The 13,408-nt window shown below is 43.9% G+C and overlaps 1 protein-coding gene across 1 annotated transcript in view; it reads left to right on the forward strand.

Moving 5' to 3' along the window:
• Positions 1–12,504: 12,504 nt before the first annotated feature.
• Positions 12,505–13,408, forward strand: part of Slc39a10 (solute carrier family 39 member 10) — a 47,295-nt gene continuing 46,391 nt past the window's right edge. Inside the window, exon 1 of the mRNA XM_028765787.1 lies at positions 12,505–12,652. The gene's annotated coding sequence lies outside the window, so the exon portion shown is untranslated. The remainder of the gene's footprint in view (positions 12,653–13,408) is intronic.

The following is a 13,408-nucleotide window of genomic DNA, read 5'->3' on the forward strand; positions in this document are numbered from 1 at the left end:
ACTATGTTGAACCAGGCACAGCCCCTGCTACCAAAGAATTAGTGAGCACAAGACACATTCTGGTTTACAGAGTGTAGTCAATCAAATAGGCCACAAGTGCAAGTTCCGTGCCGTAGTGGGAAGTCTAATTGCTAGTGTGGAGGAAGACTCCTAAACCAGAGGTTTGTAGAGAGAAAGGAGTAAGAAATCTAGAGCTATAATTCAGTGGAGTCCTACAGGACAAGTAAGAGATGGAGGGAGGGAAGGTGGCAAGGAGGAGGGGGTTCTGTAAGCATAGAAAAGCAGAGCATTATAGCAGACAGAACAAGTCTTTCAGTGTGGCTTGCTCTGTGTCCAGGAGATAGATACACTGTCCACACCGAAAAACCACAGGTAGAATTGAAACAGTATGAAGAAGCTAAATTTTAACATTTTTATTTAGCACACATATTTAAAATGTCACCTCAACATATACTCAATAGGAAAAGGTATTGAGACATTTTTTCAGTTTTGTACTAAAATTTAGAAATCCAAGTATGTTTCACAGTTTATCAGTTTAGACTGCCCACATTTCCAAAGCTCAGTAGCCGAACATGGTAGACAAATGGCTGTCGTATCAGAAACTCCAGTTCTAGAGTGGAGTAAAGGGAGATTAATCTGCAGAGATACTACAGGAACAGGGTAGGTCCAATATTTGTCAGCTGAGGTGCTTACCTCAGAGACTATGAGAAGTCCTGGAAGTTTTATGCAGGAACATAATTGATCATTTACTTTGCTGTCCAGGGTGGATTAGAGGTGGGCCTTTTCTGCAGCCAGCCAGTTCTAGACAATAAATAACTTTTAGTAGAGGAGCCATGTCGGCACAGTGCAATGCAGGAGTCAAGTCATGAGCATAAACTGGGGCTGTGGTGTCATGCTCCTGGGGTTCCAGTGACTTTCAAGGCCAAGGAGGCAGGACAACCTCTTGAGCCCAGGAGATTCATCGTGGGGGAAGGGGAAGTAATTGTAAGAGAGAACATAAAAGTATTGATAGGTGTAAACCAGAGGACACTAGAGCGATTATGTATGCTTCTGTTTCCCCTGTCTCCCCTTCTTCACCCTTCCAGGAAGTACAAAAGAAACATTCTGAGAACTAGAGCAAGCTATGAGAGGTAGACATTTGAGCTGCTGATGAGACAGCTCACTGTAATGTTCATAGTTAAAACAGAGTACAATGTCACTGGCATATAATTAGTAACTGAGGTCATGGGACTAGCTGAAGTCTGGATGTGGTTTGTCCTTGAATTCAAATGTATCAGAAGGTTGCTACTAAGAGTGGTGATGTTGAGAGGGCTTTAGGTTTTTAAGAGGTGGGTCCTAGTGGGCCGTTATTTGGTCTCTGGAATGCCTCTCAGAGGTGTTTAAGGTATTCCCACAGGATGACAACTAGTTCCTGTGAGGATGTTATTATAAAAGACCAAGCCTAGCCTCAGGACCTTCCTCATTCAGGCTACCCACTTCACCATAACATCTCTAGTGCATACATATGCTTCCATTATGCCCTCTGACATGTCACAGCTCCCCAAAGGAGCTCTCACCAGAGACCAAAGCAGTTGAGCTACCTGATATTGAACTTTAGCCTCTAAAACTGAGCTAATCAAATCTCCTTTTTTTTTCCCCCAAAGCACTCAACCTCTGTTATTTTCTAACAGTTATAGAATATAGACCAAATGGAGATATTTAAAATTACCAGCATGAGTATGTTCTTTTCAAGGCACCAAACCTCTGTTGTATCCTTAAAGTTATAGAATGTAGACTAGATGGACATACATAAAATTATTAAGGATGAATGTGTTTTTGAAATTCTCTAGTTTGATTGGTTTTGGAAAGACTGAACTCAATCTTTAAGCATGCTAGGCAAGCACCCTGTTTCTGACTTACATACCCCACTCCTCCAATCTGATGTTTTAAAAACAGTTTCTGAGTAACTAATTTAAAAATGCAGATTTTGGTTTTCATCCTTCAGTGTCCTAGGGAATGCTGGAATCTGCACTTTGAATAAGCGTCCTTACAGATGTTGATACAAGTGGTCCTTAAAACACTCCTTTACAAACACCAGTACAGTATAACAAATAAAGCCATTCAGAAGAAAGTGGCTATGTGTAGAGAGCTGAGAGTAAGAGCCCTTGACTAAGCTAGGAAAAAACAGAAGAATGCTATCTGCTACCAACATGCAGAGTATGGCAGATTCTTCCAAGGGGGAAGTGAGCTCAGCAATGGGGAAGGGGCTGGTCTTCTCTACAGGGGACAGTCAGTAAGGGATTACCCAATCTTGGGCTACTAGTTAAGGTGTCTGTTTGAGGCACGTCTTCTCATCCTGTTAAACCCATCAACTTCCTGAACATCTGAAGGAAATGGTTGACTGCCTCAAATGTAGCAGAGAAATAAAATTGAACAGCATTTGAAAAGTGACCAAGTGGTTTGGTGACTAAGATCAGCAGTGACGATCTGGGAGATGTGGTGGGATGGACACCCCACATCAATGAGTGACTTGAGGAAGGTCAAGCAAGTACAGAGAAAAGTCTTTTTAGGTAACCGTGGATATAAGAAGGAGGGAAGAGAAGGCAGAGTGCATGATGGGCTGCTCACTTGGGAAATGCTGAGGGATGAAAGAGGCCCTCCTGATTTAATTTCTTTGTATTGAGAGAGTCAATACTGTGAAATTATAGAATCTGCCCCTGCTTCATAAGATGCATTTATTAAATAATATTAATGACAATCCATTTATACATCTTAACCAATCATATGACATTCTACCAGACTGTCTCTTTTAGTAATTCTTGGGATGCATAAACCATTCTACAGTGTGGCCACCTTACTCCTAATGGTATGCATGAAGTGCTAAGTTACAGTACAGCGGAATCGGATGATAAAGGAGACAAAACTAGAGCTTTGAAATGGAATTTCTTAGTCACCTTCTCACCTTCCTTTACTGAAAAATCATCTCTAATGGGAAGGACTCACCTATCCCACCTCAAGCTGGTCACGTTATCTAGTCCTAGTTAACTATCCCACCTCAAACTGGTCAAGTTGTCTAGTCCTAGTTAACTATCCCACCTCAAACTGGTCACGTTATCTAGTCCTAGTTAACTCACAAATCAGCTATATCGTTCGGATAAGTGACTGATAAGTGGCTGCTGTAGTAATATTGTGTTAGCTCTTATTTTCTCTCACCCCCTTGTCACCACTATTCTATTACCTGCTTTATGTAGAAAGTCAGATTATCAGCCACTACAATGGTTACTTAACATTGTTGAATATTATTTTATATATTGTACAAATGTAAATATTTAAAAACTGAACTTTGCTCTCAGAACAAAATTTCAAATAAAATGAACTATACATAAGACCACGAGAGCCTTACTTCCAAACAAAGCTGAAAATTTCACTAAGTGTGAATTAGTTATTTTAAACTTTACTGCAAAGAGGGTGGATCTGTTTTGAATCTAAGCCAGTTAATTTTAAAACTGCATCTGCATCATCTTTAAGATGTGCATGGTAGCTCCACCCATGACCAATCTTACTTTTAAAAATAGCTCACTTGGTAAAAAGCTTCCCTTGCAAGCAAGGGGAAATAAATTTGAACCTCAGCATCCACAGGAAAAAGCCAAGTGTGATGATGTATGCTTGTAATCCCAGGGCTGGGGAGATGGAGACAGGTAGATCATGGGGGCTCACTGGCCAGCAGCACGGCTGATAAGCCTCAGACCAAAGAAACCCTGTCCCAAAATAAAGGTGGATGTGACACACATACCAACACACATATACACACACACCAACACACACACACATACACACACATACACACACCAACACACACACATACCAACACACAGGGACACACACACACATATACAGAGAGAGGGAACGAGAAAGACAGAGGGAGTAGGGCTCTGGACTGAAAAATAATAGTATAGTAGCATTATTCTGGCTCTGATGATTGCCAATGTCTGGTGGTCTCAGAAGCTCCCAGTGACAAAATTATTGGTTCATATATGAAGTTCTTAGTTAAAATCCAAGAAGAAAATGACATTTTTCCTTCCTTCCTTCCTTCCTTCTTTCCTTCCTTCTTTTCTTTCAGTTTTCAAGACATGGTCTCACTATGTAGCTCTAGGTGTCCTGGAACTCACTCTGTAGAGCAGGCTGGCCTTGAATTCACAGAAATCAAACTGCTTTTCCATCCTAGTGTTGATATTAAAAGTTGCACCCATATTCCAGGCAACAGAATTAAAATAAATAAACAAACAAAAAGCAGAAATCCCTACTTAACTGGAATAACTCTAGTAGAAGATATGTTTAATATGCATTGGGTCCCGCTCCATAGAGCCTATGTGGTAGTGTACGTGTCTTATTTTAACAGTTTATAGCACTGAGGCAGGGGGATCAATGTAGAGAACATGCTAGGCTACATTGTGAGCTTCAGGCCAACTTAGGGTACATAAGAACTTATCTCAAAAAACAACCAAATAATAAACCAAGCAACCAACAAAAACTCTATATAATCATTTACGTGGTACAATAAATTCCAATTCCTTGAATACTAGACACACTAGGTAGTATATGTGTTTATTTTGTATTTATTGCAACATTTTAGTTTATTTTTTGATTGTATTTTTATCATCTCAAATAGACACTATGTACCAACTAAACATTAATTAGCCACTCCCTCAATGTTTCTCCTTCCTACTACAGCCCCTCTCTGCTACTTCCCATCTGTATGAATTGCCCATTCTAACTATCTCATGGAAGTTCAGCCATGAAGTACTTATGCTTTGACAGCCATATTTCACTTAGCATAGTGTTTTTAGGGAATAGGTATTTCTATTTGAATTTTGGTTGCTAATCTTAATGCATTTGTTATATTGATATCACCCAATAGAAATTAAACAAACCGAAACCCTGTGAAACATGGCCCCTCTTACAGATAATGAAGATGAAGGTAGGCAGAGGCCACAGGTACAGAGTAGAGTTTAGGTTCAATTTGGATTCTATCTCTTTAACACTTCCCATTTTTAAAGCTTTCTAACTTTAGTTTTCTAATACTGCTATAACAGTATTAGTATGCATGTCTCCTTAGATTGAGTATCTTAAAACCTAAAAAATAAAACAAAACAAAACAAAACATTTCACTAACATGTCTCCTTAGATTGGGTATCTTAAAACCTAAAAAATTAAAATAAAATAAAATAAAATATTTCACAGTTCCTGAAGGTCTGAAGCCTGGCTTTGCCCTTCTTGAACAAAACCCCAGACACAAGTAAGGCCACCTTTTTTTCCCCAGAGGCTCTAACTCTTTTGCCATTGCTAGTGTCTTGAGGCTCCTCATGGTCCATTTGTTATAGAGGTTTCAGCATCACTGACCTTTATTTTTCTGCCTTATTTTTCAAATAAGTTGGAGCCCATGAGTGCAAGTGTGGAGGTCAGAGGACACTGTGCAGGAGTTAGTTCTCACTTTCCACCAGGTGGGTTCTGAGATTAGGTAGCCAGTCTTGGCAGCAAGCACCTTTGCTCACAGAGCCATCTTAACACCTCACTTTTGTCTGCTGCAAACTTTCTTTCTTTCTTTCTTTCTTTCTTTCTTTCTTTCTTTCTTTCTTTCTTTCTTTCTTCCTTGTTTAGGGATTTGTGTAATTAAATTAGGCCCTTAATTCCACGATCAGCTTTTATTTCTTTTTGATTTAACATTCACACAGGTCCATGGATTACAAGAAGGGCATCTTTGAGGAGGGGACAAACTGCTTCTGCCTACCACACTAATCTTCCTTACTGCCTGTGCTCACAGCACCTGCCTGCTTAAAACTCTCCTGAGGCTCCTAATGTACTCTAGTATTCAGATGCCTTAACCTGGTACACAAAGGCCTTGTTTACCAATCCTGTCTAGTTTCTCCTAGTTCCCCATGCAACTAAAACACGCCACCCCACAACCCCCGCCCCCCACAGAGACAGAGACACAGAGCGACAGACAGAGAGACAGACTCACAGAGAGAGACTACCTTTCAGCTTCCTATCAGAAAGCCATGCTTTCACTCTACCAGTCATCTGCCTGGATCATCTCCGTGACCCATGGCTTCACCTGGCTCTCCTCCTCTCACCCTTAACTCACATGTCAGACGCTGCTAACTCCTGAGTAGAACCCATTTTTACCTCTGCTGCCATAGCAACCATGCTTCTCTCTAGCCTAGCATTTGCTACTGTATGCTATAATTACCTCTTTAATTACCTCCTCCACCAGACCATAAGCTATTTAAGGGCCAGAATCTCATTTTGTCCACCCTGGTATCCCAACTACTTAATGCAGTGACTTGCATGTAACAGAAGCTCAAAGCTGTGCTTGAGATTTTATCTACCCCTCAAAGCTAGGCTGTTTTTCTAAGGCAGACTAATGAATTTCACTTTAAATCTTCTTGGGTATATTTTTTCAAGCCCAGTCTAGTCCTGACTGATTCTACGCTAGTTGCCTTTATTTAATTTGTAGGAAAGAAGTTCTTAACACACACCTGATCTGCTTAATTTTTAATATAACTTTACTGATATAAATATATATTTGAACAACAAGATCAAATGGCCACAATAGGGAGGAAAGCTTTCAAAGGAAGGTAAAAGTGGATTGGCTAATGACATTCTGTGTTGTAGAAATTGTTTAAATCCCAGCCCAAGGTTTCTACCCTGCCTCAATTAAGTTCCTGGATGAGAGACACACTCAGTCTTTATATTTGCAATATGCCTTAATCCGTACAAAAGCTGGGCAGATACCTAGCCTCCATGCTATCAGAATCTACTTTCCTACTAAGAACTCTGAGTTATTACTTAGTATTTACTATATTCCATGTGAGCTGCTTTTAATTCCAATTGTCTAGCCCACAGGGCCAAGTTTTTATGGCTCACCTAACCCACAGTGGTGTCTCTTTTCCCTCCTGCATTTCCTCCTCTTCCTCCTCCTTCTCTTCTTCTTCTTCCTCCTCCTCCTCTTCTTCCTTCTCCTCCACTTCCTCCTCCTCTTCTTCCTCCTCCTCATCCTCTTCTTCCTTCGCCTTCTCTCCCTCCTCCTCTTCCTCCTCCTTCTCCTCCTTCTCTTCTTCTTCCTCTTCCTCTTCTTCCTTCTCCTCCTCTTCCTCCTCCTCCTCTTCCTTCTTCTTCTTCCTCTCCCTCCTCCCCTAAACCAGGGAAAGCTAAACCCCACCTATTAATCTTCTGCCTAGTTACTGACTGTCTACATCTTTATTCACCATTAGAAATAACTTGGGTCAGGGTCACAGGGGCTATGAACAGACTCCAGGTATTGGGGGCCCACACTTAGCATTACAATAGACAGTAAAAGACAAAACCTCAACAATTTTGATTTACAAGACCAAAGTGAATATAACCATCGGAGTTGATTTGAGCTAGTGAGGTTGAAGATAAAGCAAAGGGAGGAACCAGAGTTTACAATACGAGCACCTTGATATGTTACTGCTTTTATTCTTTATTTCATTAGCCATTACATTTAAAGCTTACATTGGCCCATAGCACTTACAGACTGGCAAGAGCCAGTACAAAGATCTGTTTTCTTTCATGTTTTAATGACTATCATTTCAGAGAAAGTGTCTCGATATCTTCACAAAAATCAGGCCTGGCCCAGTCGTGCACGTGTGTTTGGGTGGTATATGTATTCAGATGTGCCTATACATGGAAGCTAGAGAAGAGCATCCAGTGTTTCTCAGGAGCCAGCCATCTTGGTTTCTCGAGCAGTCTTTTCTCTCACTGCCTCTAGCTTGACAAGTAGGCTAAGATGGCTAGCTAGGAAGCCCCATGGACCCCATCACTAGGGTTAGAGATACTTGTCAGCACACTCTAAGCTTTTCATTGGGTTCGCAGGATGAAGCTCAGGCTAAACGTGCTTGTCAGCCTCCCCAGCCTCTGGCACAGTCTTGCTATCAGAGGCAGAAGTATGAGTACCATCTCAGGAGCCAGATACCAAGGACTGGGATCCAGGTCCTGTCATATTGGGATTTCAATAAAATGAACAGGCACCATGATATCCACTTTACAGGGTTTTAGTAGGAATGAATTCTATTTGAAACATTGAAATGTTACTTGACACTTTTTAAACCACACATATTCATGTGCTTAGGGTGGGAAGGCAGGCTATGAAATATAACTGCTTGGAGAAATGATGTTCTTATCCTTATAATTAGAATGAAACTTGAGTATGAAATCATCAGAAGCTGTGGGTGAGATCATCCACAAGAAAGCCAGCAAGCCAGGCACTGTGAGTCCTCCACTACTGGGCATTGCCAGATGGGTTCTCCATAATCATGGGAAATTACCTAAAACTTCTCCCAACCTGTGTGACGAAAAGAAGTCCTGATTTATGCACATCTATAAAGAACAGAAAAGCAGCCTAAAATAAGTAAAGCATGCTACTTCACTTAGAAGTAAAACTAATGCAAGAGAAACTCAGAAATTCCTATGACACTTTGGAAAAATAGCGTTATTTGTTTCATGGGTATGAATGTTTTGCCTGAATGAATGTATGTGAACTATGCGTGTGCTTGGTTTCTGTGGAGGTCAGAAAAGGGCATGGGTTCCCCTGGAACTAGAGCTGTGGAAGTTTGTGACCCACTGCATGGGTGCTGAGAACTGAACCAGGTTGTCTATAAGATCAACAAATGAACTTTGACTGCTGAGCCGTCTATCTCTCCTGCCCAACAATTGGTACGGATTTCAACACTTCATTTATTGCTTTCTCTAAAATGTACAATGTTGTTGCATATTTTGCTGTCAAAGTTTTAACAAATGAAAGTAGGCAGTATTTGCTAAGTGTATCTTGGCTCAAGAGATCACATTGCTTGTTTTTGTAGCTGTTAGTCGTGAAATGGTTCTTGTTATCAGAAAGCTTTGGGCAAGATCTGAAACCTGTTTTCCTGTGAAGACATTTTTAAAATGAATCTTTAATACGTGTTTATTTGTTTCAACTAATTTAATAAACTTTTAAGATATTTAATGGTAATTTGTGGTTAATTGTTCTCATGTTGGTAATTCCCATTAAACTGAAGTGTAATCATCGTAAATACATTTAAGGTTTGCAATATTAATGTGATCACACTTTTGCTGCTTTTGTTTCTGATTCCTTTGCACTAGGAGCTGAGTTTCTGAAGGCCTGTGCAGCTGGGATTTTAAAGGCTTTAAACTGGCCACCTGGTGGCAGCTAGGTCCCGGGTGTTCTGCAGGGGGCCACCAAGCCTGTTTTTCTTCATTTTAATACTTTAGAGTGGGGCCGGGCAGTAGTGGTGCAGGCCTTCAATCCCAGCATTTGGGAGGCAGAGGCAGGCGGATTTCTGAGTTCGAGGCCAGACTGGTCTACAGAGTGAGTTCCAAGACAGCCAGGGCTATACAGAGAAACCCTGTCTCAAAACAAACAAACAAACAAACAAACAAACAAACAAACAAACCAAAAAGATAAAATATTCTTGAGTGGAAAATGTTGGCTGAGAGCAAGAGTGAGAAGTGGGCTATTTGTTTATCTACATTCTACAGCCTTCCACTCTTCCACCCTTAGAATCTAAGCACAGTTGCTGCTTTCTTGGAACCTCTTTTTCACAAAATGTTCATATATATATATATATATATGCTGCATAAATAATAGAATAATAACGTGAGAGAATAATTTCTCTCAGGGTCAACGTCATTGGGTCTCAAGGTCCAGCACTGAAGGGCTACCAGGGGTGTGTGAATATACAATAATAGGTTTAGAACAGGAAAGCTTCCTGATGTCACATGGGTAAATGCCTTTGCTTTAATTCATTCTTCTGAGTGAACTTTCCTCTTTCCCATGAGCTGGGTCATTTTACTTTGAAGGGCATGCTGGAGTGAAGCTGCAGCAGCTCTGTAGCTTCTCTGCTGTGGCTCCTGCCTCAGCAACCCTCAGAGGAAAGCCCTTCTCCTAGCAGTGCCCTGACCAGACACAGGGTGCAGCTATTTTAATGGAACAGTTAGCTTCACAATCATACTGAACTCAGTTTTTCACTCCCAAGCATGGGATACAAAACCTCTAGAAATGATAGATAAGTGTTCACTTTGAAGCCTACATTCGAACCTGTGCTTACAGGTGGCTGACGTCTTCCTTTCCCAGGTTTTAACTATCTATTCTGGTGCTCAGTGCCTTGATTTTTCACTCCGTTTAATCTTCCTTCTTCTCTTAATGACTTCTCTAGGCCGATCCAAACCTATTGGGCCATGTGAAAATCAGTGTTTAGATTCAAGTGAATTCAAGGAGATTTTTTTTTTTTATCATTTGTTATTACTAATTTTGATTCATGAGAAGAACAACTGAGTTTGAAAGGTTTGATTTCTTAGAATCTCTGCTGCCCTTTGTAGATTTCATTACCACCGTAACTGTGCTGTGGATGGTGAGCTCTTTCTCCAAAATTAGAAGCTGGGCTTCTGCTGTGGGCTTCCTTTAGTGACAGTTAAAGTTCAAGGTGGGGTGTGAGTCATATTTCCATTGTTATACTTGGCTCTTTCTTAATCCTTGGGAGAATGAAAAGGTTCTCTGGACTTGTTATACTGTCTCATACCTTTACGTTTCAGATACAGATACATGAAATAATACTGCGACTGAAGCTTCAGCCCTTTAGTTGCCACAGAGTGGAATTCTGGGAAATCTTGAAAGGACTATGAGAGACTGGGGAGTATGAAGGAACCCCACTAACAGCTGTAGCTATTGACTGCTTTTCATGGCCATACTTCAGTGTGTAACCAAGAATTTAGATGTACCTGTGCAGGCCAGGTGAGTATTTGTTTTCTAAACAAATAGCCCCAAATCACTGGAGGTGCTAGAAATATTGACTCAAGAGCTCAATATTGTTTGGAAGATGTTATATATATTTTAAAGAAGCGGACAATGTGTTTAATCAAATAATTAGAAGCCTTAAAATATCATGGCAATTTGGATATTTTTATGCTTTGTACCAAAAGGATCTACTGGTAAACTCTATTTATACAACTTAAGTCATAACTTTTTGTGTAATCCCAAGATCAATTCATGGGTCTGAGGACTGTGGTCACCACACTAATGGCAAGGCCTGATGACTTTTCAGAATGTCCTCTTTTGACAGCAGGAGTCAGGCTGTTTGGGTTGGCGTCTCCATATAAGAGAGGGATAGGAGAGGCTCAGTGTGCTTTTAGTCAGATATTTATTAAGCACCTGGAAGATGTTCCGTATACAGGTATAAAACAAAAGGCAAAACGGCGTCTTTCATGGGAGTTCAAGTCTACCAGACAGGTTGTGTAGCCATACTGAATAGGTTTGGCTCTCTATGCCCCTCTTTGGTTCTCTCAGGCAAGTGTCTTATTTCCTGTGACTTATTTCCTGGATAATCATTCTTCAGTCTGTTAGGAGTATTAAATTAATACACATGCAAAGTATGTTGGAGGTACCTGACACATAAAGCTGGCAATTACTACTGCTCAGTTATATGTAGTCTGTTGAGCCATAAAGCACCCCCAGAATTCACTTTCACTAGTAAGTACGCTCAGCTTGAATACAGAAACACAGGCATCTGGGCAGAATATAAATAAGCCTAGACATGAATAAAGAGCCAGGAAGCAGAGTAATGAATAATGAAGCAAAGGGTTTGCCGAGTCTCCTTTTAAGAAAATTGTGGGTTGTTAGTTGCTTAAGAGGGGAGGAGGCCATTGAGGATGGCGGCGTGAGAAAAGGGTTGCAAGAACCGGCAGGATGTAGGCACGAATCCACCAGTTTTGCTGGGCGGATCGGGGTCTTGCCTTTGGGTGTAAAACTGTTCCAGTGGTTAAGGTGGGAAGTCCTTGGATGGGTACCCAAAGCTACCAGAATTACGTGACACTTTTCAATTCAGCTTCTTTCTGTTTGGGAAGACCCACTGTAAGTGCTCTTTAAATGGGGGTGCGATGGGGGGAGTTATGCAAAATACTTTGCACATAGCACTAAAGTTTAGTTTTGCCCAGAGACTGGCACGGTTGCTGGGACAGAGAGGGCGGAGTTAATTTAATATAGATGTCTAACCAGCGTACAAATCAACAATCCAAACTGATCACTCAGACTCTCTGGCCTAGGACGCTCGCTCTCCGGGCCTCTACCTATCATCCGCTAGCCCAAGGCCTCAGCAACCGACGTGCGAGGCCAGGCGAGGCGACCAAGGCCGCTCTACGCATGCGTTAGAAGCCGTCCCAACTACCCCCAAGGAGTCCTTTCTCAGAACAAAACTAGCGCGGAGCTATAGAGCTCCGCAATCTGCGTAGATCTAAATTCTTCCAGTTCCGCGGGTCGGTGTAGCTCCCGCCGGTGCTGCGGCTCCCTTACGCCAGGCGCGTCCGCTAAGTGAATGGCTGGGTGCTGCGGGTGCGCCGCGGGCGTAGCGCTGATCAGGCCGAGGTGCGGCTGCGCAGGGCGCCGGAGCGGGCCGGGTGCGCCGCCGGCGTAGCGCTGAGGCGGCCAGGGTGCGGCTGCGCAGGGCGCCAGAGCAGGCTGAGTGCGCTGCCGGCGTAGAGCGCCGGCTCGCGTACTAGGCTCCGCGACGCAGATAGCGCAGGTGGCTTTGGAGAATACACGACTGGGTGCAGCCGGGGTTTGGTACCGAGCGGAGAGGAGATGCACACGGCACTCGAGTGTGAGGTAACTATAAAACCCCGATTTGTTTACATTCCCTCCCCCAGAACCGGCCCCGTGCGCGGCGGAGCTTGGGAGTCCCGGGACGGCAGGGGAGGCCGGGCGGCCGGGCTGGGGCTGGCACCGGGGCCTCCGGGCTGGGGCGCGAGTGTTCGCAGCTGCTACAGGCGGTGGCGGCGAGCCGGAGAGCGGCGCGTGGGGCTGGGTTCAGCCGAGTGCGCCGCGGGCGGCCGCGGGGGACCCGCGCCCCTCGGCCTGCGGGCCCGCGGGACGGGCGGCGCCGGTTGAGGGCTGCGCGGGCTTCCCGCGGCCGCCGTACGGGGACCCGGGACCCGAGGCGGGTCCCAGGGGCTCGTCTGCGGGGGGTAACGGACGGCAGCCGCTCAGCTCCTCCGGGCCAACCGAAAAGGCTCGGTGGGGCACGCGTGAGCCGTGGCGCAGCCCACGGGTCCCCGAGCTGGGTTGTGGGGCGACCGTGGCGCGACCGCGGGCTTTGTTCCCGGGCACCGGGGTGCAGGGCGGCGTGGGCGCGGTTGGTGGAGGAGGGAAGTGGCCGGCCCGCCGCGGGGTCCTCATCCGCTCCACGCCTCGCTCCTCCCGGCGGGGGGGGGGTCTTCGGAACTCCCCAGCCTGGCGAGGCGTCGGGTGGCGTGACGTGGAAGGGCTTCCTGCGGCTTCTGAGAAGACGCGTCCACGTGGGAGCCTGTCCACATGGGCCGAGTTTGAGGAGCTGGGCACGTGGAAGAAACCTCACCGCAGGAC

Source organism: Grammomys surdaster, unplaced genomic scaffold, assembly GCF_004785775.1.
Source record: "Grammomys surdaster isolate TR1022 unplaced genomic scaffold, NIH_TR_1.0 165, whole genome shotgun sequence".
Taxonomy (NCBI): Eukaryota; Metazoa; Chordata; class Mammalia; order Rodentia; family Muridae; genus Grammomys; species Grammomys surdaster.